The following is a 27,415-nucleotide window of genomic DNA, read 5'->3' on the forward strand; positions in this document are numbered from 1 at the left end:
TAGCGGCCATGAAAACACTACAGAAAAAGGAGGAGATAACGATCCGCCCTGCGGATAAAGGCGGAGCAATTGTGATTTTAGAAACAGCGAAATACACAGAAGAATGTCTAAGACAGCTTTCCGATGCTTCAACATATAAAAAATTGAAAACCGATCCAACTTCGAAATATTGCGATAATCTGCGTAAATACTGTGAAAAGGGGTCACAGATGGGGATCCTGTCCAATCAAGAATACAGCTATGTTATGGGGACACCCGGACGGCTCCCAGTCTTTTATTTCCTTCCTAAGGTACATAAGGATATGGAGAGCCCTCCGGGTCGCCCCATAATATCTGGTATAGGCTCCCTGACATCCAATCTTTCGAGATACATAGACACCTGGCTACAACCCCTTGTCAAAACCACATTGTCTTACCTAAAAGATACAACACAAATTATAGACATTTTAGAAGGCCTTATCACCGAACCAGACTGGATTATGGCGACATTAGACATCCAGTCGTTGTATACGGTTATAAACCATGAACAAGGGGTTGATGCCATTGGCAGACAATTGCAAAAAGATAATACAATGAAGTCGGCACAAATAGAATATATATTAGAAGGAATCAGACATATTTTACAGCACAATTATTTTTACTTCGATAAAGATTTTTATTTACAGATCAGAGGGACTGCCATGGGCACCAGGTTTGCCCCCCGCTACGCAAACCTGTTCCTAGCCCAATGGGAACAGGCTGCTATTGACCCATATCGCGGGGGCAGCCTGGTGCTCTGGCAGCGATATATTGATGATGTGATTTTAATTTGGAGAGGAGAGGAGGAAATGTTAGGTGCGTTTATAGCCATATTAAACGACAACGTTTTCAATCTGGTGTTTACTGTCAAAATTGGATTGGAGGGGACGGAGTTTCTGGATCTATTAATTACTGAGAGAGATAATAAATATATTTGTCAGACATACCAAAAACCTTCAGCTAGAAATTCTTTTATCTTGCACTCGAGCTGTCATCTACCGAATTGGTTACTAAATGTACCATTCGGACAGTTCCGGCGATTAAAACGGAACTGTACTGAAGATTCCCAATTTGAAAGAGAAGCATCAGATATGAGGAAGAGATTTGTTTCGAAAAATTATCCAAATACGATATTAGATGATGCATTAGAGAATGTTAAGAAAATACCTAGAAGCAGTCTTTTAACAAATAAACCTCCCCAAGAAGTCCAACAAGAATCTCAATTCCGCATAATACTTCCCTATAATGTACAATATCGAAAAATCAAAGAAATTATTAGAAAACACTGGCCTCATTTATTACAAGACAAAATTCTGGGTACACTGGTCCCAGTGAGACCACAAATTACTTTTACTAGGGCACCAAATCTGGGAATAAAAATAGCCCCGTCAGTGAAAAATAAATTGAAAAAAACTCCCAAATACTGAAAATTGGATGAGTGTAAAGGGGTTTTACAGATGCGGCCAATGTGCCGGCTGTAAAGTGACCAAAGCCCCAAAAAATATAAAAAAGATTAGCTCAACACAAAACAGCTTTATATGGGAAATCAAAGATTTCCTGACTTGTAACTCAACCAGTGTGATTTACCTTGTTGAGTGTCCTTGTTCCAGGCAGTATATTGGGAGAACGAAGAGAACTTTGAAAGTGAGGATATCTGAACACGTTTCTAACATCAGAAAAGGATATCTGAAACACTCACTTTCAAAGCACTTCAAAGAAGCCCATAACCAAGATCCGAGGGGACTGATATTCACGGCCCTGGAAAAAATAGACACACACTGAAGAGGGGGCAAACACGTGGAACGAATGTCCCAGGCAGAATCACGACGTATATACGACTTTGGCAGCCTGATTCCAGCAGGCCTGAATGCCGAACTTGAGATCTTTGGCTTCTTATAGATCTTGGTTTGTGTGCCTCTCGTCCAACGGAGGGTCACTTGTTTGGCCGTCTATCGGCATGGTGACCCCCCCTTGGAGACAGGCCCACATTCCTACTACTTCACTACAATAAAAGACATAAAAGGGAGGTTTCTATTAGACTTCGGAACATTAGATATCGTTTTTGCTGACGATCCGGAAATTGTGTCCCCTCCTCCAGATAATATTAGTCTTTATTTGTGACCACCAGATTGGACATTTCCCTATCACTTTTTCCATATGTTTTTATATGTTTTTATTAGTTGTCATATTTTAAGAATACTTTGTGGCTATTTATATATAGATCACAATTTTGTTTTCATAAGATAGAAGATGGCAACATATTTACATTTATATATGTTTATTTTATTATGTTTCTTCATGTTTTTATATTTTTATTCAATGTTTCATTGGTAATATTGCTGTGGAAAGACTCCATTATACTATTATAATAAAAAAGAGAGAATAGAAATAAAAACGCATAAGACGCAGAAATACCGCATAAAAACCGCATTGATGCTGCAAACAGCCAAGACTGGATTTTGGATCCTGATTTCTGATGCTGCTGAGTGAACCATAAAAGGAAGTGACACTACAATGGGGGTAGAGCCACTGAGGAAGGGGAGAGACGTCCCCGAAACGCGTCTGGCGAGTTCACCCCCATAAAGAATGACCCGGAGCTTCTAAACAAATTTGCAATTCTTTCGGATATTGGAGCGCTCCACTGAAATTTGATCCGAAAGTAGCCGGAGAAAAGAACAGCCTGAATCACCCGATAGGCAAACCCTGCGAGACCAGCATCACGTGATACGAGAGTCTCGAGCGAGGACGCCGAACAGTGTGTGCAGCAGCCGGTGCATCGTGGTGAGTAGCGGCAAGAGGAAAAGACCTCCTAGATACCGGACCCGAACCAGAAGGGTAAGATAAACCGGTCCCGCTTCACCCCCCACCCGCAGCTGGACGTTGAACTTGTGTGTATTCACACCATTTGGACTTCCATTTCCCTCCTTGAACTGCAACTGCCATCCGGCCACAGCGCCGTACTTGGAACAACTTGTACCTCAATTAGAGGTTTACCCCAAGGAGGAGATTATCTCTTAATATAGAGAAACTGTTCCACTAACATCTTTATAGATCCAACTAACAGATATACCTTGAGTCATCCTGAGATTGCAGTTTTTAGTACTTGTACAATCTGTGGTCCCTTCCACATCATCTATTTTATATTGTCCCACACCTTTTATGAATTGATTGCTTTTTTATGAATTGATTGCTTTTTTTATGAACTGATTGTGCATTTTATTGGTTTTATGTAATAAATTGTCACTTCTATTGATTTCACATATCTGAGTGCCAGCCTTATATTTTCTTTACTATATACCCCTTTGACTGATTGGGTGATCAGTCTTTAGGCTAGAGCACCAGTTCTGCTTGGAAGAGGTGGTGAGCTATCCACTATTGTACTCCACAAAATAAAGCATGCATCTGTTCTAAAAACACGAACCGTGGTAAAAATAAACTGACATGTGAATGAGGCTTTAGGCCTGTAGCATGCTATACACTACAGATCTTTAAACAAGTGATCATTAGTAAGGCCATGTACATGGGGACTAAGGCTCTGTTCGCATTGATGTCATGGTTCCATTCCCAATGCCCTTGATGGGCAAAATAGGGTAGTCTCCGTTGGGATATTCTAAACAGTAAAAAAAAAATTTGAGACAGTAGATCCAGCATGGTTTGTTTTGTTGCCCAGTACCTAAAAAACAACATTTTTGGGGTTTCTTACATTGCCTCTATAGTTCACTGATAAAAAACTTGACTATATTATTGGAAGATGATGTGCGTAAAAGAACTGTAAGAGCTCCAGTGATGGGAATCTGCCCTTGTCCATCTTAGTTATGTACCATTTTAATTGGGGCAATGGGTTTGAGAAACCTTGAAAACGGAAAAAGAATCAAAAATATACCGCACAGGAGTCAGGAGAAATGGGTTAATCCTCTGCCGATAATGAAATATGAGTTGACTCACGTTTTATGAATGATGGATTTGAACTACCTAGGTATGACGGGAAATTAAATTTGCAGAAAAGTTATGGAAATTTTTTCCCCCATAATGTTGAAAGACATCTACAGGTCCTTCTCAAAAAATTAGCATATTGTGATAAAGTTCATTATTTTCTGTAATGTACTGATAAACATTAGACTTTCATATATTTTAGATTCATTACACACCAACTGAAGTAGTTCAAGCCTTTTATTGTTTTAATATTGATGATTTTGGCATACAGCTCATGAAAACCCCAAATTCCTATCTCAAATAATTAGCATATCATGAAAAGGTTCTCTAAACGAGCTATTAACCTAATCATCTGAATCAACTAATTAACTCTAAACACCTGCAAAAGATTCCTGAGGCTTTTAAAAACTCCCAGCCTGGTTCATTACTCAAAACCGCAATCATGGGTAAGACTGCCGACCTGACTGCTGTCCAGAAGGCCATCATTGACACCCTCAAGGAAGAGGGTAAGACACAGAAAGAGATTTCTGAACGAATAGGCTGTTCCCAGAGTGCTGTATCAAGGCACCTCAGTGGGAAGTCTGTGGGAAGGAAAAAGTGTGGCAGAAAACGCTGCACAACGAGAAGAGGTGACCGGACCCTGGGGAAGATTGTGGAGAAGGACCGATTCCAGACCTTGGGGGACCTGCAGAAGCAGTGGACTGAGTCTGGAGTAGAAACATCCAGAGCCACCGTGTACAGGCGTGTGCAGGAAATGGGCTACAGGTGCCGCATTCCCCAGGTCAAGCCACTTTTGAACCAGAAACAGCGGCAGAAGCGCCTGACCTGGGCTACAGAGAAGCAGCACTGGACTGTTGCATGTCATTCGGAAATCAAGGTGCCAGAGTCTGGAGGAAGACTGGGGAGAGGGAAATGCCAAAATGCCTGAAGTCCAGTGTCAAGTACCCACAGTCAGTGATGGTCTGGGGTGCCATGTCAGCTGCTGGTGTTGGTCCACTGTGTTTTATCAAGGGCAGGGTCAATGCAGCTAGCTATCAGGAGATTTTGGAGCACTTCATGCTTCCATCTGCTGAAAAGCTTTATGGAGATAAAGATTTCATTTTTCAGCACGACCTGGCACCTGCTCACAGTGCCAAAACCACTGGTAAATGGTTTACTGACCATGGTATCACTGTGCTCAATTGGCCTGCCAACTCTCCTGACCTGAACCCCATAGAGAATCTGTGGGATATTGGGAAGAGAGAGTTGAGAGACGCAAGACCCAACACTCTGGATGAGCTTAAGGCCGCTATCGAAGCATCCTGGGCCTCCATAACACCTCAGCAGTGCCACAGGCTGATTGCCTCCATGCCACGCCGCATTGAAGCAGTCATTTCTGCAAAAGGATTCCCGACCAAGTATTGAGTGCATAACTGAACATAATTATTTGAAGGTTGACTTTTTTTGTATTAAAACACTTTTCTTTTATTGGTCGGATGAAATATGCTAATTTTTTTAGATAGGAATTTTGGGTTTTCATGAGCTGTATGCCAAAATCATCAATATTAAAACAAGAAAAGGCTTGAACTACTTCAGTTGTGTGTAATGAATCTAAAATATATGAAAGTCTAATGTTTATCAGTACATTACAGAAAATAATGAACTTTATCACAATATGCTAATTTTTTGAGAAGGACCTGTATATGCCTCAACTCGCACAGGAACCAATAAGATAAAGTGGCTTTGCCATTAAATAACACATTTATAAGATAATGGGGGAAAACCTAGAAATTGGTTCAACATTAAAGTGATATTACATTTTTAAGAAAAAGTATATTTTAGCTCCCTCCAAAAGGTAAATACATGTTTATTTTGTCAAAGTAACCATAAAAACATTGTCACATTGTCATATGAAGTTTCTAAATTGTAGCTCCTATAACACAGGCAAATCCTAGAAGAAGTCCTCTTACTCAAAAACAAAATAAAGTATAAAGTAAAGTTTTATCAGCAGAGTCTCTGATCAGCGACAACTTTGATCACAGACTTTTAACCTTACAGGAGTAGGAGCAGGAACTGAACATCTGAAGTAACAATTGAACACAACTAGCTTGAGAAGAGAATGATGATCACGAAGAGATGAAGGCAGATTTAACTTGTAGCTGACCGGGTTTATTGGTTTCAAAACGAACCCCAATCTCCTTCATTTCAGGAAGCTTAACCAGATCTGTAAGTTTGAAGAGATGTCTAGTTGGATCAACAGGACACAACATATTTATCTACATTTGGACGCCCTGGAGATCCATTTCTAGTTTACTGTAAGTAGACCTGTTTAGGTCTCCAACATACTGGGCCTTATGAAGTGATCGGGTTCTTCGATCTTCCGTCAACTGTCTCTTGGTACATCGTTCTAGAGATTTGCTTAGCTCCGAGATTATTTGATACAGTAAAGTCCTGTCTGTGCTCGGTACTACCCCCTTTTCTCTTTCTCTCCCTCTTTTTCTCCCTTCTGTTTCTGGTTGGATTGATTTGTTCCACTGGTTTGTTCCTGATGGATTAGAGCAATTATTTTATATATGTGGATTGTACAATGTTACAGTATAAAGTATTGCATGGATATTATTCATCTCTTTAATTAAAACAGGAAAAATAAAGAATATAAAAAAGATTATCAAAAAGGACCAATGAAATGAGGTGCCAACTGATGTTTTTGGAGAAGAGACATACCTTGTCTCCTGAAAAAAAAAAAAAGCAACAGTCCTTCTCTTTTGGCGATTGTCAAATGTAAATGCAGCTCTCACACCTCTGCTGAAGATCAGACAGTTATTGGGAAGGTCTGCTTCATTACTGATAATCTGCAGATCATCAGTCCATGTAGAGGTACCTTTAGTATCTTGCCACAAGTAACTACTGACAGCAGAATCAGCTGCAGGAACTCCAGAGGAGATGGGTATTGGTAGAGGACACCACACATGTCAATCATACACAACGAAGGAAGGAGATTTTTCCAGTTGACTCACAAGGATGATTACTCTAGGAGAACTACATTCAAGGAAGCAGGAAGCAATAAAACCAAGTCATCTAGGCATGCAGAAATGAACTGTCATAAATAAAAGAGTTGTCCCACAAAAAATATTTACAGTTTTCAAACCAGCACCTGGATATGAATGATTTTTTTTATTTATTGACAATCTTTATTTAATTTTCCAATTTTGCATAAATCAGAAAGTTTTTTTTTTACATACAAAAGAAAAGTGGCTACAATGTGAAATGGATCACAGTTGTATTATAATTCTATACATGTGTAAATTGCAAATGATATATCATTTAGGAGCAGCAAGTTACAAAATACATGTCTAAGATGTACAAATTGTCATGCTTACGAAAGGACTGCTATAAGGAAATCAATCAATGAGTATATAAATAAACAATATGAAAGAACTAGTATATGCTCTCCTCTGTTCTCTTTAAACACAGGGTGGGTGTGAAACAAGAGTATTAGGCTTACTATTTAGACTGATACACATCTAAGAGGTTGTTCCTGTTTTCTAGCCACAAGATCCAGGGGGACCACAGTTCATAAAATTTATCATGCACATGTGATTCCCAACTGGAAAGTTCCTCCATCCTATATATCTCCCGAACTTTCTTTATCCATTCTCCCAGAGAGGGAATATCCGTGCTTAGCCAGTGCAGTGGTATGAGTAGTTTGGCTGCCATAATAAGAAGTGTAGGTAGGCCGTGCTTAGCAACAGGAAAGGAATTGTCCGGCAGGTTAAGAAGAACCAGTGTGGGGGTGAGGGTGATAACAGAATTGCTAATCTGGTTAATGGCCTTGTTGATTTCTTCCCAATAAGGAAGTATCAGTGGACATTGCCACCACATGTGTATTGCAGATCCTAGTGCTGCGTGACATCTCCAGCATTCCGCAGGTCGAGTGGGGTGCAATTTATGCAGGACATCAAGGGTTCTGTACCATCTAGTAACAAGTTTATAGGAATTTTCCTGTATACGAATACACCTAGAGGGACCTAGGGCGATTTAATATTTGGGAAACCTGAGACTCTGAAAAAGTTCTATTGAAGTCTTTATCCCATTTTGAGATATAGATAGGTTTCAATGGAGCTTTCTTTTTTAATATTTTCTTGTATATGTGCGCCATTTTGCAGGGGTAAATCAGCCATAGCCATTGTGTCGAGCCATGTTGGAGTTTGATCTCCCTGTACCCTCTGCAGAAAGTGCGAGTAGTGTAGAGATGTCCAAGTCTTTGCCAAATTTGCTTTTTGTAATTCAGAAAGAGTAGGGGTCTTTCTTCTCCTCAAGAGGTCTCCTACTGGTACGTCTCCCAACCCCATCCAGATACCCATATGAATACTTTTTTTAATTGCATGTAATTCAAAAATTAGCATGGTCACTTATTCAATACAATTAATCTATATAGCCCCAGCTGCTGTTTGATTTTCTTATTTCTTTGTCCTGCTCACTGAGATGGCCGCACATGCTCAGTTTGAGCTGTGATAGGGAGATCATAGACATGCCTCCTGAGCTGTGATAGGGAGAGCTGAGACACGCCCCCTGAGTGGCAGCAGAAAAGACACTCCCCTTGAGCTGCCAGCTTGATATAAATCTAGCAGAGCAATGAATGGGGAGATCTCTAGATCCATGTGAGATACAGGGCTGGTTCTAGTTTTGTTAGAAAGAGATTGCCATGTACTGTATGATGTCTGATTTCATTTTTTTACATTAGTCATAGGATAGCCCCTTTAAACAAAGTCTAGTCAATCTGTTCCTCTTGTTCACTGGATTGTGGCTGGTAAGCTGAGGAAACGTTAAATGCGACATCCAGCACTTAGAAGTGAATTGCCCTCTTTGGTAAGATACTATGTGTAAAGGCAACCAGTGTACAGTCGTGGCCAAAAGTTTTGAGAATTACATAAATATTGGAAATTGGAGAAGTTGCTGCTTAAGTTTTTATAATAGCAATTTGCATATACTCCAGAATGTTATGAAGAGTGATCAGATGAATTGCATAGTCCTTCTTTGCCATGAAAATTAACTTAATCCCAAAAAAACCTTTCCACTGCATTTCATTGCTGTCATTAAAGGACCTGCTGAGATCATTTCAGTAATCGTCTTGTTAACTCAGGTGAGAATGTTGACGAGCACAATGCTGGAGAGCTGATTGGGTTAAAATGGCATACTTGACCTGTTAAAAGGAGGGTGATGCTTGAAATCATTGTTCTTCCATTGTTAAGCATGGTGACCTGCAAAGAAACGCGTGCAGCCATCATTGCGTTGCATAAAAATGGCTTCACAGGCAAGGATATTGTGGCTACTAAGATTGCACCTCAATCAACAATTTATAGGATCATCAAGAACTTCAAGGAAAGAGGTTCAATTCTTGTTAAGAAGGCTTCAGGGCGTCCAAGAAAGTCCAGCAAGCGCCAGGATCGTCTCCTAAAGAGGATTCAGCTGCGGGATCGGAGTGCCACCAGTGCAGAGCTTGCTCAGGAATGGCAGCAGGCAGGTGTGAGCGCATCTGCACGCACAGTGAGGCGAAGACTTTTGGAAGATGGCCTGGTGTCAAGAAGGGCAGCAAAGAAGCCACTTCTCTCCAAAAAAAACATCAGGGACAGATTGATCTTCTGCAGAAAATATGGTGAATGGACTGCTGAGCACTGGGGCAAAGACCATTCATGTATGGGGTTGCTTCTCATCCAAGGGAGTGGGTTCACTCACAATTTTGCCCAAAAACACAGCCATGAATAAAGAATGGTACCAAAACACCCTCCAACAGCAACTTCTTCCAACAATCCAACAACAGTTTGGTGAAGAACAATGCATTTTCCAGCACGATGGAGCACCGTGCCGTAAGGCAAAAGTGATAACTAAGTGGCTTGGGGACCAAAACATTGACATTTTGGGTCCATGGCCTGGAAACTCCCCAGATCTTAATCCCATTGAGAACTTGTGGTCAATCCTCAAGAGGCGGGTGGACAAACAAAAACACACTAATTCTGACAAACTCCAAGAAGTGATTATGAAAGAATGGGTTGCTATCAGTCAGGAATTGGCCCAGAAGTTGATTGAGAGCATGCCCAGTCGAATTGCAGAGGTCCTGAAAAAGAAGGGCCAACACTGCAAATACTGACTCTTTGCATAAATGTCATGTAATTGTCGATAAAAGCCTTTGAAACGTATGAAGTGCGTGTAATTATATTTCACTACATCACAGAAACAACTGAAACAAAGATCTAAAAGCAGTTTAGCAGCAAACTTTGCGAAAACTAATATTTGTGTCATTCTCAAAATATTTGGCCACGACTGTAGCTGGAAAATGTTTTATGTTTTAGAAGACTAGAAGAAGGGAATCCAGACAGATGTATGAAATGAGCCATTTTAGCAAAACGATCAGCCACCTCCCAGATTACTGTGCGTCCCCGTGCAATGAGGAAAGTCCACAGCAATGTGTTGCCATGGGACATCAAGTACTCAGAGGAAGTAAGAGACCTGAAGTTTTTAATGGGTCTTATTCTGGGCACAGGTGAATCAGGAAGCTACGTAGTCTTTAATGTCCATGGACTCATGGCCACCAATAGGATCAAGAGAACAGAGGCTGTTTTGTGGAGACCTGGATTGCCATCAAATTTGGAGTGATGCCCCCAGACCATGACCTGCTTCCTTTTGACCTTGGGAACATAAATCTTGCCAGGTGATATGTTCCTAACTCCCTTCACCTTGAGTCTCAGGTCCATTTTTGCATTTTGCAAATCTGACGTGTTACTTTACATGGTAATAACTTTGGAATGCTTTCACTTGTATAATTGATTCTGATATTGCTTTCTCAAGACTCAATGTACTTCATGTTAGAGATAAATTTGAGGCAATATTTTATTTTTTTTTTTACATTTCTTGAAAATTTTAAAAAATTTGAAAATTTCTATAGTTTTAAAACACATAGTAATAGCTTATACAATAGTTATCAACCAACATTCCCGACATGTCTACTTTATGTTGGCATCCTTTTGTAAATGTAATTTTTTGGGACTTTAGAAGACTGAATTTTAGAAGCAATTTTTAAGAACCCACTTTTTTAAGGACCAATTCAGTTATTCAGTCACTTTGAGGGTCTTACATAATTGAAACCACCCATAAATGACCCCATTTTACAAACTACACTCCTACTATTAACCACCTCAGGACCGCCGTACGCAGGATTGCGTCCTGCCGGCGGTCCTGCTCTTCTGGGTGGACGCATATACGCGTCCTCCCGCGAGAGCCGAGATTTCCTGTGAACGCGCGCGCACAGGCGCGCGCGCTCACAGGAACGGAAGGTAAGCGAGTGGATCTCCAGCATGCCAGCGGCGATCGTTCGCTGGCAGGCTGGAGATCCGAATTTTTTAACCCCTAACAGGTATATTAGACGCTGTTTTCATAACAGCGTCTAATATACCTCCTACCTGGTCCTCTGGTGGTCCCTTTTGTTAGGATCGACCACCAGAGGACTCAGGTAGGTCAGTACAGTCGCACCCAACACCACACTACACTACACCCCCCCCCGTCACTTATTAACCCCTTATAAACCCCCGATCACCCATGATCACCCCATATAAACTCCCTGATGACCCCCCTGTCATTGATCACCGCCCTGTCATTGATCACCCCCCTGTCAGGCTCCGTTCAGACGTCCGTATGATTTTTACGGATCCACGGATACATGGATCGGATCCGCAAAAAGCATACGGACGTCTGAATGGAGCCTTACAGGGGGGTGATCAATGACAGGCGGGTGATCACCCATATACACTCCCTGATCACCCCCTGTCATTGATCACCCCCCTGTCACTGATCACCCCCCCTGTAAGGCTCCATTCAGACATCCGCATGATTTTTACGGATCCATGGATACATGGATCGGATCCGCAAAACACATGCGGACGTCTGAATGGAGCCTTACAGGGGGGTGATCAATGACAGGCGGGTGATCACCCATATACACTCCTTGATCACCCCCTGTCATTGATAACCCCCCTGTAAGGCTCCATTCAGACGTCCGCATGCGTTCTGTGGATCCGATCCATGTATCCATGGATCCGTAAAAAATCATGCGGATGTCTGAATGGAGCCTTACAGGGGGGGTGATCAGTGACAGGGGGGTGATCACCCTGATCACCCCCTGTCATTGATAACCCCCCTGTAAGGCTCCATTCAGACGTCCGCATGCGTTCTGTGGATCCGATCCATGTATCCATGGATCCGTAAAAAATCATGCGGATGTCTGAATGGAGCCTTACAGGGGGGGTGATCAGTGACAGGGGGGTGATCACCCTGATTACCCTGATCACCCCCTGTCATTGATAACCCCCCTGTAAGGCTCCATTCAGACGTCCGCATGCGTTCTGTGGATCCGATCCATGGATCCGTAAAAAATCATGCGGATGTCTGAATGGAGCCTTACAGGGGGGGTGATCAATGACAGGGGGGTGATCAGGGAGTGTATATGGGTGATCACCCCCCTGTCATTGATCACCCCCCTGTCATTGATCACCCCCCCCCCCCCCCCCCCTGGTAAGGCTCCATTCAGACATTTTTTTTGGCACAAGTTAGCGGAAATTTTTTGTTTGTTTTTGTTTTTTCTTAAGTCTCATATTCTACTAACTTGTGTCAAAAAATAAAATCTCACATGGACGCACCCATACCCCTCACGGAATCCAAATGCGTAAACATTTTTAGACATTTATATTCCAGACTTCTTCTCACGCTTTAGGGCCCCTAAAAAGCCAGGGCAGTATAAATACCCCACATGTGACCCCATTTCGGAAAGAAGACACCCCCAAGGTATTCCGTGAGGGGCATATTGAGTCCATGAAAGATTGAAATTTTTGTCTTAAGTTAGCGGAAAGTGAGACTTTGTGAGAAAAAAACAACAAAAAAAATCAATATCCGCTAACTTATGCAAAAAAAAAAAAATTCTAGGAACTCGCCATGCCCCTCATTGAATACCTTGGGGTGTCTTCTTTCCAAAGTGGGGTCACATGTGGGGTATTTATACTGCCCTGGCTTTTTAGGGGCCCGAAAGTGTGAGAAGAAGTCTGGGATCCAAATGTCTAAAAATGCCCTCCTAAAAGGAATTTGGGCCCCTTTGCCCACCTTGGCTGCAAAAAAGTGTCACACATGTGGTATCGCCGTACTCAGAAGAAGTTGGGGAATGTGTTTTGGGGTGTCATTTTACATATACCCATGCTGGGTGAGAAAAATATCTTGGTCAAATGCCAACTTTGTATAAAAAAATGGGAAAAGTTGTCTTTTGCCAAGATATTTCTCTCACCCAGCATGGGTATATGTAAAATGACCCCCCAAAACACATTACCCAACTTCTCCTGAGTACGGCGATACCACATGTGTGACACTTTTTTGCAGCCAAGGTGGGCAAAGGGGCACCTTTCGGATTTCGCAGGCCATTTTTTACACATTTTGATTGCAAGGTACTTCTTACACATTTGGGCCCCTAAATTGCCAGGGCAGTATAACTACGCCACAAGTGACCCCATTTTGGAAAGAAGACACCCCAAGGTATTCCGTGAGGGGCACGGCGAGTTCCTAGAATTTTTTATTTTTTGTCACAAGTTAGCGGAAAATGATGATTTTTCTTTTTTTTTCTTTTTTCCTTACAAAGTCTCATATTCCACTAACTTGCGACAAAAAAAAAAAAATTCTAGGAACTCGCCATGCCCCTCACGGAATACCTTGGGGTGTCTTCTTTCCAAAATGGGGTCACTTGTGGCGTAGTTATACTGCCCTGGCAATTTAGGGGCCCAAATGTGTGAGAAGAACTTTGCAATCAAAATGTGTAGAAAATGCCCTGCAAAATCCGAAAGGTGCACTTTGGAATATGTGCCCCTTTGCCCACCTTGGCAGCAAAAAAGTGTGACACATCTGGTATCGCCGTACTCAGGAGAAGTTGGGCAATGTGTTTTGGGGTGCCATTTTACATATACCCATGCTGGGTGAGAAAAATATCTTGGTCAAATGCCAACTTTGTATAAAAAAATGGGAAAAGTTGTCTTTTGCCAAGATATTTCTCTCACCCAGCATGGGTATATGTAAAATGACACCCCAAAACACATTCCCCAACTTCTCCTGAGTACGGCGATACCAGATGTGTGACACTTTTATGCTGCCAAGGTGGGCAAAGGGGCACATATTCCAAAGTGCACCTTTCGGATTTCACCGGTCATTTTTTACAGATTTTGATTGCAAAGTACTTCTCACACATATGGGCCCCTAAATTGCCAGGGCAGTATAACTACGCCACAAGTGACCCCATTTTGGAAAGAAGACACCCCAAGGTATTCCGTGAGGGGCATGGCGAGTTCCTCAAATTTTTTATTTTTTGTCGCAAGTTAGTAGAATATGAGACTTTGTAAGAAAAAATAAAAAAAATAATATCATCATCATTTTCCGCTAACTTGTGACAAAAAATAAAAAGTTCTATGAACTCACTATGCCCATCAGCGAATACCTTAGGGTGTCTACTTTCCGAAATGGGGTCATTTGTGGGGGGTTTCTACTGTTTGGGCATTGTAGAACCTCAGGAATCATGACAGGTGCTCAGAAAATCAGAGCTGTTTCAAAAAGCGGAAATTCACATTTTTGTACCATAGTTTGTAAATTCTATAACTTTTACCCAAACCATTTTTTTTTTTGCCCAAACATTTTTTTTTTATCAAAGACATGTAGAACAATAAATTTGGCGAAAAATTTATATATGGATGTCGTTTTTTTTGCAAAATTTTTCAGCTGAAAGTGAAAAATGTCATTTTTTTGCAAAAAAATCGTTACATTTTGATTAATAACAAAAAAAGTAAAAATGCCAGCAGCAATAAAATACCACCCAATGAAAGCTCTATTAGTGAGAAGAAAAGGAGGTAAAATTCATTTGGGTGGTAAGTTGCATGACCGAGCGATAAACGGTGAAAGTAGTGTAGTGCCGAAGTGTAAAAAGTGCTCTGGTCATGAAGGGGGTTTCACCTAGCGGGGCTGAAGTGGTTAAACTATTAAAAACTGATTTTACAAATTGTGTTTATTGTGTTAACCCTTAAGGTGTTCCACAAGAATTAAAGGAAAAATGGAGTTTAAATTTCTAAATTTCACTTTTTTTCCCTGATTTTCCATTTCAATCCATTTTTCCCTGTAACATAGCAAGGGTTAAAAGCAAAACACCTTGTCACCTTGATTCCATAGTTTACAGAATCCACCACCCCCACCCCATATGTGGTTGTAAACTGTACTGGCAGGGTTCAGAAGGGACGGTGCAACATATGGCTTTTGGAGGAAAGATTTTACTGGAATGGTTTTTAGGTTCTATGTCGCATTTATAGACAACCCGAGGTAACCCTAAAGTGGATACATCCAAAAGATGACCCCATTTTGGAAACTACACCCCAAACAACTCTTCAAGGGATGTAGTGGCACTTTGACCCAAAAGGTGTTTCACAGAATTCAGAATAACTTGGCTGTGAAAATGAAAAATTACACTTTTTATTAGAAAATGTTGCTTTAGGGCAAAAATTTTCACTTTCACAAAGGATAAAAGGGGAAAATGCACACCTCATTTTGTTACCCATTTTCCCCTGAATACCGCAACACCCCATATGTAGTCAAAAACTGATGTATGGGCACAAGCAGAAGGGAAAGTGTGTCATATTGCTTTTGGAGGGCAGATTTTGCTGGAATGTTTTTTGAGTGCTACTATACATTTGAAGACAACCTAAGGCACCACTGCACTACCCATTTTGGAAACTACACCTCCAAGAAACTTTTCAAGGGGTGTAATGAGCAGTTTGACCTAAAGGCGTTTCACAGAATTCTGAAAAACTTGGCTATGAAAAATAAAATATTTTACCAGAAAATGTTGCCTTATACCCAAATTTTTCTCCTGAATATGGCAACACCCCATATTTGCTTGTAGGCTGCTATATAGGTGCACAGCAGGGCTCTGGAGACAGACTGCAAAATATGGATTTTGCTGGCCAGAATTTGCAGATATGGATTTTAGGTGCCATGTCACATGTAAAAAGTCCTCAAATAGTAAAAAACCCCAAGAAGTGACTCCATTTCACCCCTGTATGAACATTTTAAGGAATGGAAAGGGCACCTTTGACAAAACATGTTTTTTCCAGAAATGTATATGTAGTGGTTGGTGAAAAGTGGATATGTAAGCTATGCAGACTAAATCCAAGATATAAGGTGGTAAAACTACAGGGTACATAAAGGATAAAATGAATATATCCATGGGTGAGTGGTATACTCTGAAACAATCCATTATGCACAGGCCAGGTTTCGCAATGATATATGGTGTCCTTTCGTATCCCACTTTTGGAACACACCCTGCATCTTTTTTGGGTCCTTCCCTTCCTCGCTATTTTGGGGACCTCACCAGGGAACTGTTACCCTGGTACAACTCGGGCACCATAACTTACAGAAGTACTGGGGCCCTCCCCTGCTTCGTTTGGAAGAATTAGGATCTTTATCCCCACCTCTTGAAATTATAGGAATGTTCTTGCCTGCCCGGTAGATCTAAATGATACGTACGCATTGTACAGTGCTGTCTGTACACTGTGCATGGCCAGCTTTTTGCATCATACAATTGTTTTTCTCGTGGCACTGTATAATTTAAGAATTTGATCTGAAAGATCACCCCCTCCCATGCTGACATTGTAGTCCAGGATGCAGTCTGGCTTGGGGACAGTGGTAGTGATACCTCTTGTTGGGGTAGTGGAGCTGGTGTTACCATGAATGGTGATTAGTACAAGGATGTCCCTCTTGTCCTTGCACTTTACTACCAGCATGTTCTTATGGAGGAGTACCCTGCTGTCGCCTTTCCTTAGTGATTGCCCTATCAGGGATCTAGGGAGACATGCGTACTGTGCCGCATAGCTGGAATCGATTACGGGCCATGGTATTACTGTAAACTGGAGTGTAGTACAAAACATCCGCACTCCAATACTGGCTAATTTTTGGCTTTTAAACAAGGCCATATGCAGCAGAAGCCTCCAAAAGGTCATTATCTCTGCTGCATTTACTGGGGGGGTCGAGCAAATGGCAATGTGAGGTTCTGTAAAATAAATTACTTGGCGTATAAATTTGTTTGGGTTCCATCAAATGTATAAAATCTTCCAAAAAAAAAATATTTTAAAAATTTCTGTGAAGCCCGCACAATCTGAATTCCTCAGCAGCCCACAAACTCAGGAATTTAGGGCCAATATTCTTCTGGGGGAGGGATCACTGGGGCTCTTTCTAGAGGGTCTTTCATCACTGGATGATGATGAGGGGTAGAGGAATGTGGCATCCTCTTCTTCTTCTCTAGCAGACTCTGTATCAGAGGCAAGATACGCACATGCTGAGTATACACTCTTTGGAATGGACAGAACATTTCTATTTTGTTGACGTGTGAAATATGTAGACCTTATTTATTGTCAGGGGTGTGTATGTTGTGTTTTCACTCTTGAAGGGGCTTGTCATAAATAAACTAACTACCACTGACTGCAGCTCTTAGTTAAAAAAACAAAATAAAATAAACCTTGCGGTGAAAACTAAGCAAACACATCAGTAATGGATGGTACTAATCAGTGCAAAAATCTAAACTTACACTACCTAAAATGTATATATATAAATATATGTATATATATCACACTAAGATTTCCTATTTTGCAGAAAAAAAAACCTTGCACTGAAAACTGAACAAAGGTGCAATCAGTAAAAAGTACATTATTGATCGGCCCTCAGCAGGTGCGTAAACTGTAGTATAAAAATTCTCTACAGTGTAAAAAAGAAAAAAAGGGAACACTGGCTAAAAACTAACATATCTATATACAGTATCTCACATACTGTTCACCCCTCACATTTTTGTAAATATTTGGTTATATGTTTTTATGGGACAACGCTGAAGATCTGACACTTTGATACAATGTACAGTAGTCAGTGTACGGTTTGTATAAAAGTGTAAATTTGGTGTGCCCTCAAAATAACTCAACACACAGCCAATAATGTTTAAACTGCTGGCAACATAAGTGAGTACACCCCTAAGTGAAAATGGCCAAATTGTGCCCAATTAGCCATTTTCCCTCCCCGGTGTCATGTGACTTGTTAGAGTAACAAGGTCTCAGGTGTGAATGGGGAGCAGGTGTGTTAAATTTGGTGTTATCGCTCTCACACTATCTCATACTGGTCACTGTAAGTTTAACATGGCTCCTCATGACAAAGAACGCTCTGAGGATCTGAAAAAAGAAAACTGTTGCTCTACATCAAGATGGCCGAGGCTATAAGAAGATCGCCAACACCCTGAAACTGAGCTGCAGCACTGTGGCCAAGACCATACAGTGGTTTAACAAGTTCAACTCAGAACAGGCCTTGCTATGGTTGACCAAAGAAGTTGAGTGCACGTGCTCAGCATCATATCCAGAGGTTCTATGAGTGCTGTCAGCATTGCTGCAGAGGTTACAGGTGTGGGGGTCAGCCTGTCAGTGCTCAGACCATACACCGCACACTGTATCAAATTGATCTGCATGGCTGTCATCCCAGAAGGAGGCCTCTTCTAAAGATGATACACAAGAAAGCTTGCAAACAGTTTGCTGAAGGCAAGCAGACTTAGGACATGGATTACTAGAACCATGTCCTGTGGTCTGATGAGACCAAGAGAAACTTATTTAGTTCAGATGGTGTCAAGCGTGGGTGGCGGCAACCAGGTGAGGAGAACAAAGACAAGTGTGTCCTGCGTACAGTCAAGCATGGTGGTGGGAGTGTCCTGGTTTGGGGCTACATGAGTACTGCCGGCTGTGGGGAGCTACAGTTCATTGAGGGAACCTTGAATGCCAACATGTACTGTGACATACTGAAGCAGAGCATGATCCCCTCCCTTTAGAAACATGAAAACGACCCCAAACACATCTCCAAGACGACCATTGCCTTGCTAAAGAAACTGAGGTTAAAGGTGCTGGACTGGTCAAGCCTGTCTCTGGACCTAAACCCTATTGAGCATCTGTGGGGCATCCTCAAATGGAAGGTGGAAGAGCGCAAGGTTTCTATCATCCACCAGCTCCGTCATGTTGTCATAGAGGAGTGGAAAAGGATTCCAGTGGCAACCTATGAAGCTCTAGTGAACTCCATGCCCAAGAGTCAAGACGGTGCTAAAAAATTATGGTGGCCACACAAAATATTGACACTTTGGGCACAATTTTCATTAGGGGTGTACTCACTTTTGTTGCCAGCAGTTTAGACATTAATGGCTGTGTTAAGTTATTTTGGGGGCACACAAAATTTACACTGTTATACAAGCTGTACTCTGACTACATTACATTGTATCGAAGTGTCATATCTTCAGTGTTGTCCCATGAAAATATAGAATAAAATATTTACAAAAATGTGAGGATCTATATATATATATGTATATAAAGCCCCAACTACAATTTGAAGAAAAGAAAATGCCAATAAATTAGCACAGATGTTTAAAAAAAAAATGCCTGCGCAAAAAATCCCCAGGTGCTGATCAAGCACTGGGCGTCACAGCTCGTGCGCAAAGAGTGGTGCAAAGCTGAAGATAAAAAAACTCTCACAGATAAATTGCCGTCTGACAAAAATGGACAGGAGAGAGGGTAGGGATAGGGGATCTGGAACTGCTGCAAACAAAAAAAAAATCACTGCAGCAGGCCCAGATGTTCTTCTTTTCTTCACTGGAGAAGCACTGATTGCTGTGGTGGTGCACCACAAGTCCCAGCAGGCAAAGCAGCTGCACAGAGAAGCACAAAACCTCTCTGCAAGCAGTCACCAGATAGAATAATAGATGCCTGCAGTGGAATTCTTCTGTTTCCCAGCCAATCGCAGCGCAGGGGACCCCAGACACTGCCCCTGCCTAACCTAGGAGGCTGGTGCTGACTCATTCATCATCAATCAACCCCGTCTGACCCTCTCTGCATGACCATAAATGGTTAAAAGCATTGTCGGTGCTGTGATGGGCCGTTCTACCTACACTGACCTGCCAATCGCAGCGATCGGGGCTGCAGGGGGGGTGGAAATACCGCCAGAGACCCTTAGTAAAGATGGCTGCCTCCCGTGCAGGCCATCTTACCCTGGTTACCGTGTGATTAGGCACAGTCACCAGAGAACCGTTGCCCTCTAGGAGAAATCTTCATTATTCAAGAGCCAACTTGATGGCAAGTAGTTTTCTGTTCCCATTGGAATAGTAGTGCTCTGCAGGGGAAAAGGACTTTGAGAAAAAAATACATCTTAACGGAAAAAACCCTTCTGGGTAAGGACAGCTCTGGCTCCCAAGAAGGAAGCTACAACGACCTGCTTCGAGACATCTGGACAATAAAAAATTGAGAAAGTGGTATTCACTCCTTTGCGAGTAAGTGCTAAGATCAAGGAGGTAAGAGTGGAGAAGTGGGGGATAATTTGTCTGTAGTAATTTTCAAAACCCAGGAGTCATTGATGGCTCTCAGGCCGGTGGGAAGAGGCCAGTCCAGAACTGCAGACAGCTTCTAAGGGTCCATCTGAATACCATGATTGGAGATAATGTAGCCCAGTAAAGGAAGGGAGGCTTTTTCGAAAAGGCACCTCTTGAACATGGCATATAGGCGGTTCTCATGAAGCCACTGATGGATGGTCCGAACATGTCTACGATGTATGAGCAGGTCAGTAGAGAAGACCAAGATGTCAGGCATGTATACCATGACACAGATATTGAGCAGGTCATGGAAGATGTCATTAACAAGTTCCTAGAAGACAGCCGGAGTTATTACATAGTCCAAAAGGCATAACAATGCATTCTTAATGGCCATGACAGGTATTAAAAGCTCTGTTCCAATTAGAACACATAGTGCAACAGCACTCTACAAACCAAATAAAGTACAAAGGTATATTGTATTGCAGATGCTATGCTAATAAATTAGAGATGCTTAGCAAATACATTTTGTACAAAAATATTTGAGCCCGTCTGCCGCACGCCAAGGGTGTATTAAAAGCTCTCTTCCAATTGTCACCCTCTCTTATACCGATCAAGTTATATGCCACCAACTTCGACTCTGTGGTTAGCTCAGGGATAAATGGCAGGGGATATTTATTCTTGACAGTAGTAATCAATGCATGGCCAAAGGAAACTCTTTGAAATTGTCCGACATGGCCTGAGTCTTAGGCAGAGTGAGTGGGTAGACACAGCCACGTGGAGGAGTTGTTCCTGGAACCAAGTCTATGGGGCAGTCAAAGGGACAATATGATGGTAGAGTAACAGCATTCTTCTTATTGAAGATATCTGTGTAGTGCGCTTAGGAGGGAGGCAGACCCAGTAGATTCTGAGGAGCCTGTGGAGCCCAGGCAGGTTGTACAGAGGCCAGGCAGCAGTTGTGACAAACAGAACCCCAATGCAAAATCTGTTTAAAGTTCCAATCTATGACAGACCTATGCATATGGAGCAAACAAAGACCCAATAGGAGTGGACTAGTAGACACAGGCAGGACATAAAAGAAGATCTCTGTGTGCAAAATTCCAACTTGGAGCTCCAGGGGCACTGTGACGTATTGCAGGGAGATGATAACTTTATAACTTTTGTTATACTGTTTGATCCCTAATGTATTTTCTTAGACAGGGCAATGTAATTTTTTTCTAAAACTTCCAGTGATGGTGCTGTAATCAACTTGTTAAATAGAGTAAATGAGCTTGATTACCCATAGATGCCATTATACACAGCCCTATAAATTTATACATAAAGGGGGGCACAGGTACGGGGTTTGGGCACGGGTCATTATACTCAAATGCTGACATAATGCTGTCAGTGTTATACAATACATTCCAGAACTGTAAGGGTTAAATAGCATCCTAAATAAATATAATGCTATGAATCCATCAGTGCTGGGAGGTCAGGACGGGTGCTCTCGCTGACACATGCTGCGAGTCCAATGCGTGGAATTCGCTTGTGTGAAAGGGGCCTTACAATTGACTCAACCATTTGCTGTTTGCTGCTCTCTATTATTTAGATTTTAACTTCCCCTACCCTTGGCCAACCTGTTTCAGCTCTTCCCCATGACACATAGAAACCCTGCGAACCACATTAATATTTGTTGTATGTCTTCTGTACTCTTTATTTTTTATAATGTACATTTTTATTAGCAAATAGCGTGCACATTTTCAATAATACAGAAAGGAAGAAAAGAGAAAAACATGAAATGGTACAACATAGCTCATACAGAGTCATTTGGCAGATCATCAAAATGCGAACATACACAATGAACATCGCGTGTAGTAGTACAGGTCCCATAATTATATCCAAAGATGTAACACGTAAAACTCAGAACTAGGGTAAAGACAACTGACAAGACACAAAACGAAAGGAACAGGTAAGGGGGGAGTAAGAGTGGGTCTGGTAGGGTGGGAGAGGAGACCATTAGGGGGATGCCAGGTATGTATCCCAGGGTAGCCATATTGTTTAGAATTGTTCCACGGTGTTGTTAAGGGATGTCGTGAAACATTCCATGGACCTGAAGTCACGGACCCTGGCTATAAGCATGGACTTAGTGGGAAGGGTAGTCTGCTTCCAGGATTTAGCGATCAAGGATTTGGCTGCAGTACATAGTGAGAGAAACAGCCTGGAGGAGTGCTTGTTCAACCCCGGAGGTGGCAGTTTAAGTAAGTAGACCTTTGGGTCTAGCGGTACAGGGGATCCAAAAAGGGAATGAGCCACGTCCCTCACCTCGCGCCACCTCACCTCGTGCCAAAATGGGATGATACTGGGGCACGTCCAGAAAATAGGATACAAAGAACCCACGTCGTTCAAGCACCGCCAGTAGACAGATGGAACAGTGGGGTTTATGGAATGTAGGAGTGCAGGGGTATGGTACCAGTGCATTAGCAGCTTGTACTGCGTCTCCTTATACATGGTGCAAATAGATGACTGGGCTGCTCTATTCCATACAGTCTGCCAGGCACTGCGAGAAAGAGGCGATCCGAGGTTCGTAGCCCATTTTTCCATTCAAGCATGATGTGGGGTCTCGCCCTCTGCAATTGTGGCCAGAAGGTGGTAGATAAGAGAGATCAGACCTCTCGTCCCTGTGCCCAGTTGGCACAAGCGCTCAAATGGGGTAGGGAGTGACACCTTAAGTGAACCAAAAGTGGTGCTCACATAGTGACGAACCTGGAGGTAGTGGAGTCCCTTCATCACCGGTAATTTCGATTGGTCCTGAAGTTGCGCAAAGGACCTCAATGTCAGAGTAGAGGCGTCAACAATGTACACAAGATGGAAGAGCCCCAACGACGACCAGACCCGGACAATGGGGGCGGTCAATTCTACCAATTTGGTGTATGCCTGTTGAGATGCCCAAAAAGGAATGACACGCAAATGAGAAGCCCAGTAATAGTGCATGATATTAGGGACCGATAGACCGCCTCTATCTGTGACCACGAACATAACCTTACAGGGGATGCGGTGACGTTTACCTTGCTATATAAAGTCGAGAATGGCCTGTTGGAGGAGGCGTAGTTCTGACATAGGGATTCGTACTGGGAGCGTCTCAAAATAATAAAGCAATTTTGGGAGGAGGGACATCTTCACCGCTGCTATGCGGCCTAGCAATGATATGTATAGGGGTTTCCATTTTGTGAGGAGGGACTTAGGTTCCCGGAAGAGGGGAGGGAAGTTAACGGAGTACAATGAGGCATACATAGGAGTAATATGAACCCTTTGGTACTTCAGCGTGGTGTCCGACCATCAATAAGAGAAATTGCTCTGGAGCAATGTTAAATCATGGGCGGGTATAAGGATAGGTAGGGCTTCTTACTTAGAAGCATTGACCTTGTATCCCGAAAGGTCGCCGAAGTGAGTTAAGGCTTTTTGTAGGTTTGGTAGTGTAATGTGGGGATTGGTCAGGGTGAGGAGGACATCGTCCGCATAACGGGAGATCTTAAATTCCCTGTCCTGTACTTTAAGTCCCTGAATGTCGGGGTTCAGTCGTATGTGTGCTTCAAGGGGTTCTATACACAATGCAAAAATAAGCGGTGAGAGTGGGCAGCCCTGACGTGTACCATTAGAAATATTGAACGGAATAGAGGAGCTGAAGGGCAACTTGACAAGCGCCGTAGGGGCAGAGTAGAGGCTGAGGATGGAGTGCAGAAAGGGTCCTGTGATACCGATGGTTAGGAGGGTTTCGAAAAAGAAGGACCAATCGAGTCATTCGAAGGCCTTTTCTGCGTCAAGGCTCAAAATAACTGGGGGTCGAGGTACGCGTCGCCACATCAATCAGGTCAACAACCCGGCGAGTGTTATCTCCGCCTTGTCGATAGGGGATAAACCCCACCTGGTCCTTGTGGACCAGGCTGGGGAGCCACAAATTAAGGCGAGCGGCGAAATACGGGTAAAAATTTTCAGGTCTGCGTTAGGAAGGGCGATCAGTATATAGTTGGCCCAGTACTGAGTGTCTTTACCTGTCTTGTGGATGATTACAATATGGGATGACAGCATAGATGGCGGGATTGGAGAACCCAGTAGAAATGAGTTGAGTAAGGCCAAGAGATGGGGGGAGAGTTCTGATTCAAACATTTTGTAGTACAGGTCTGTGAACCCGTCAGGTCCTGGACATTAGCCTTGGTGGCGCGTATCATAAATAAACGGTATACAAACAGTTTTTTCTCCTTCTCCTTTTAGAAAGGTACTGAGGTCTGCAGATGTCCTATTTGTGTATATCCTGCAACTTGTAAAAATTATAATGGTGTAAATCCGTATGGTTGTGCTGCCCTGCAATGCGCAGGCGTATCTCAGGTATCCTCCGCAGCTAGTTCGATTCTTCGCGGCAAGGTCCACGTTCACACGCCAACATACAGAGTTCAACCACGGACTTGTATCTCTTAGTTCTCAATGGGAAAAAAACGCAGATCTTTAGGTCCTAATTCACATGAGGATAGTTTTTCCCATTGACAACTAAGAGATACAAGTGTAGGGTTAAGTGATAGAGAAAAAAAGAGGAGGTGTTTGGAGTAGCACATCAGGTGCTTGATTAACGCTAGCCTACCAAATAAAAAAGAAGGGGGAGGGTGAGATGATGTGTGCCCCTGACGAAGCTCAAGGAGCGAAACCTGGGTCGGGCAAAGAAAGAGACGCTGGGATTTTTTTACGCGATTTTAAAGTGCATGTTTGTAAGTATGTACTGAATAAACCTTTTAAAATAGTTATCGGAGCTTCACTATGGTAGGAGCCACTTGTATCCACAGAAATTTTTAAACCAAAAGAAGTTGGGAATACTAGCAGACTCATCTGGTGTGTGCTGGAATCAAGTCCGTGGTTGAACTCTGTATGTTGGCGTGTGAACGTGGACCTTGCTGCGAAGAATCGAACTAGCTGCGGAGGATACCTGAGATGCGCCTGTTGTTGGTGGAGTGCCGTGTAAGTACAATCTGCGCATTGCAGGGCAGCACAACCATACGGATTTACACTATTATAATTTTTACAAGTTGCAGGATATCCACAAATAGGACATCTGCAGACCTCGGTACCTTCCTAAAAGGAGAAGGAGAAAAAAATGTTTGTATACCGTTTATTTATGATACGCGCGGTCCGAACTCTATATACAAATTTCATGAAAGTGTGATCGACCCCACAATACTTCTCGGACCTGCAGCAGAAATTTTGCGGACTGGTGATTAAATATTCTTCTTTTTTACATTAGCCTTGGTGGAGAGTTTTAATCACATCCCTGAGTTCCTCGGCTGATATGGGGCTTTTCAGAGAGGAGACTGCCTTCGGAGAGAGCTTGGGCAATTTACAAGAGGCTAAGTAATTCCGTATGCGGGGTAGGGGGGGTGGGTGCGAGTGTTTGTCGGCAAGATTGTTCAATTTAGAGTAATAATCACTAAAGCATTGAGCAATCGCGTCAGGGTGGTATTGGGGACAGCCAGCTGTGTCTTTCACCGCTTGGGGAGCATGTTTGGAGGCAGCATCCTGTACTTGAAGGGCCAAGATGGTGTGGGCTTTATTTCCTTTTTTGTAATATCGCTGCTTGGAGTAAAGCAGCATGCGTGCCACAGTATGCATGGAGGCATCTTTTAGTTTAGCGCGGGCCTTCACAAGCTCCAGGAGAAGGGAAAGACTTGGCTTATGGCTTAGTTGGGTTTGTAGCAAAGTAATTTGTGCCGTAAGTTCCCGAACCCGGAGTGTTCTGTTTTTTTAAGTCGCGACGACAGTGCAATACATTGGCCCCGAACTCACGCCTTATGTGCTTCCCAGAGCACAGCCCGGGACGAAACCGAGCCAGTGTTTTCGCTAAAGAACGTGCGGATATATCAGCCAACGTCCGCGCGGGTGAGTGGTGATTTCAGTAGGGAATTGTTTAGGCGCCAATGACAAAGGCGTTGTGGTACAGGGTAACGGGGGCGTTGTCTGACCATGAGATAAATCCAATGGTAACATCGTGCATCATCTTCAGAGTCAGAGCATTGCCAAAAAAGTAATCTATCCGGGTGTGTAATTTATGGGGGAGGGGGGGGGAATAGAAGGTAAACATTCTACCCGAGCAGTTATCCACACGCCATAGGTCGTAGAGACAAAACTCCTGATCACGCTACGAAAGTTCCTAGCCAGGCGGCACTGGGACAAGGGTGGGGGGGTGGGGAGTAGGGACAACCGGTCCGCATTCTCAGAGAAAATCATAATAAAATCCTCACCCAGGATCCACGCAGCCAGAGGCAGACCTTGGAGTTTGCGTAGGAACCGACGCACAAACCGAAGTTGGGAGGTGTTGGGGCATACACATTACAGAGTACGATGAGGCAACCCTGGTAAATCCCTTCCAGAATGACATAGCGACCCGTGGGGTCTATATGGGAGGAGGATACTGAAATGGGACAGGAGGCTGACAACAATATGGCAACACCTGCCTTTCAACGACTATGATGGTCTGAGAAGGAGTGTGGGTAGTAATGCTTGGCAAAGCCAAAGGATCCTGTCTGGTCAAAGTGGGTCTCCTGAAGGAAGGAGGAAGGCCACATCTGCTCCGGGAGCACCAAACGCCTCTTGGCATTGAAGCCCAGACCCTTAACATTCAAGGTGACATACCTAACCATTGAGGAGGAGTGAGTAGCAAAGAGTCTTACCAGCTACGAAGGTAGTAGCAGAAGCGCAGGAGGTGTCCACTCCAGGGAGGGGGGGCCTCCTCCAGGCTGCTCTCTGTGGGATAGGAAGAGCGTGAGCAAGGGATAGACACGGAGGAGGGGGTTGACACGAACACCACAAGACTTCACAAAAAACAAACAGTAAACTAAATCTGTGACTAGAAAAAAAAAGTCTGAGAGGGGACCGACCCCGCCGGACCAATAGCTAGCAAGGCGGACTCACTGAGCCCCACTGTCTGGGGACCGAACCAGTCACGTCCCGAGAGGGGGGTAAGGAACCTGAGCAAAACCAATAGGTCAGAAACAGAAAAACAATTGTGACCAACAGGCGGCGACTAAG

This window comes from Bufo gargarizans, chromosome 4 (genome assembly GCF_014858855.1).
Source record: "Bufo gargarizans isolate SCDJY-AF-19 chromosome 4, ASM1485885v1, whole genome shotgun sequence".
Taxonomy (NCBI): domain Eukaryota; kingdom Metazoa; phylum Chordata; class Amphibia; order Anura; family Bufonidae; genus Bufo; species Bufo gargarizans.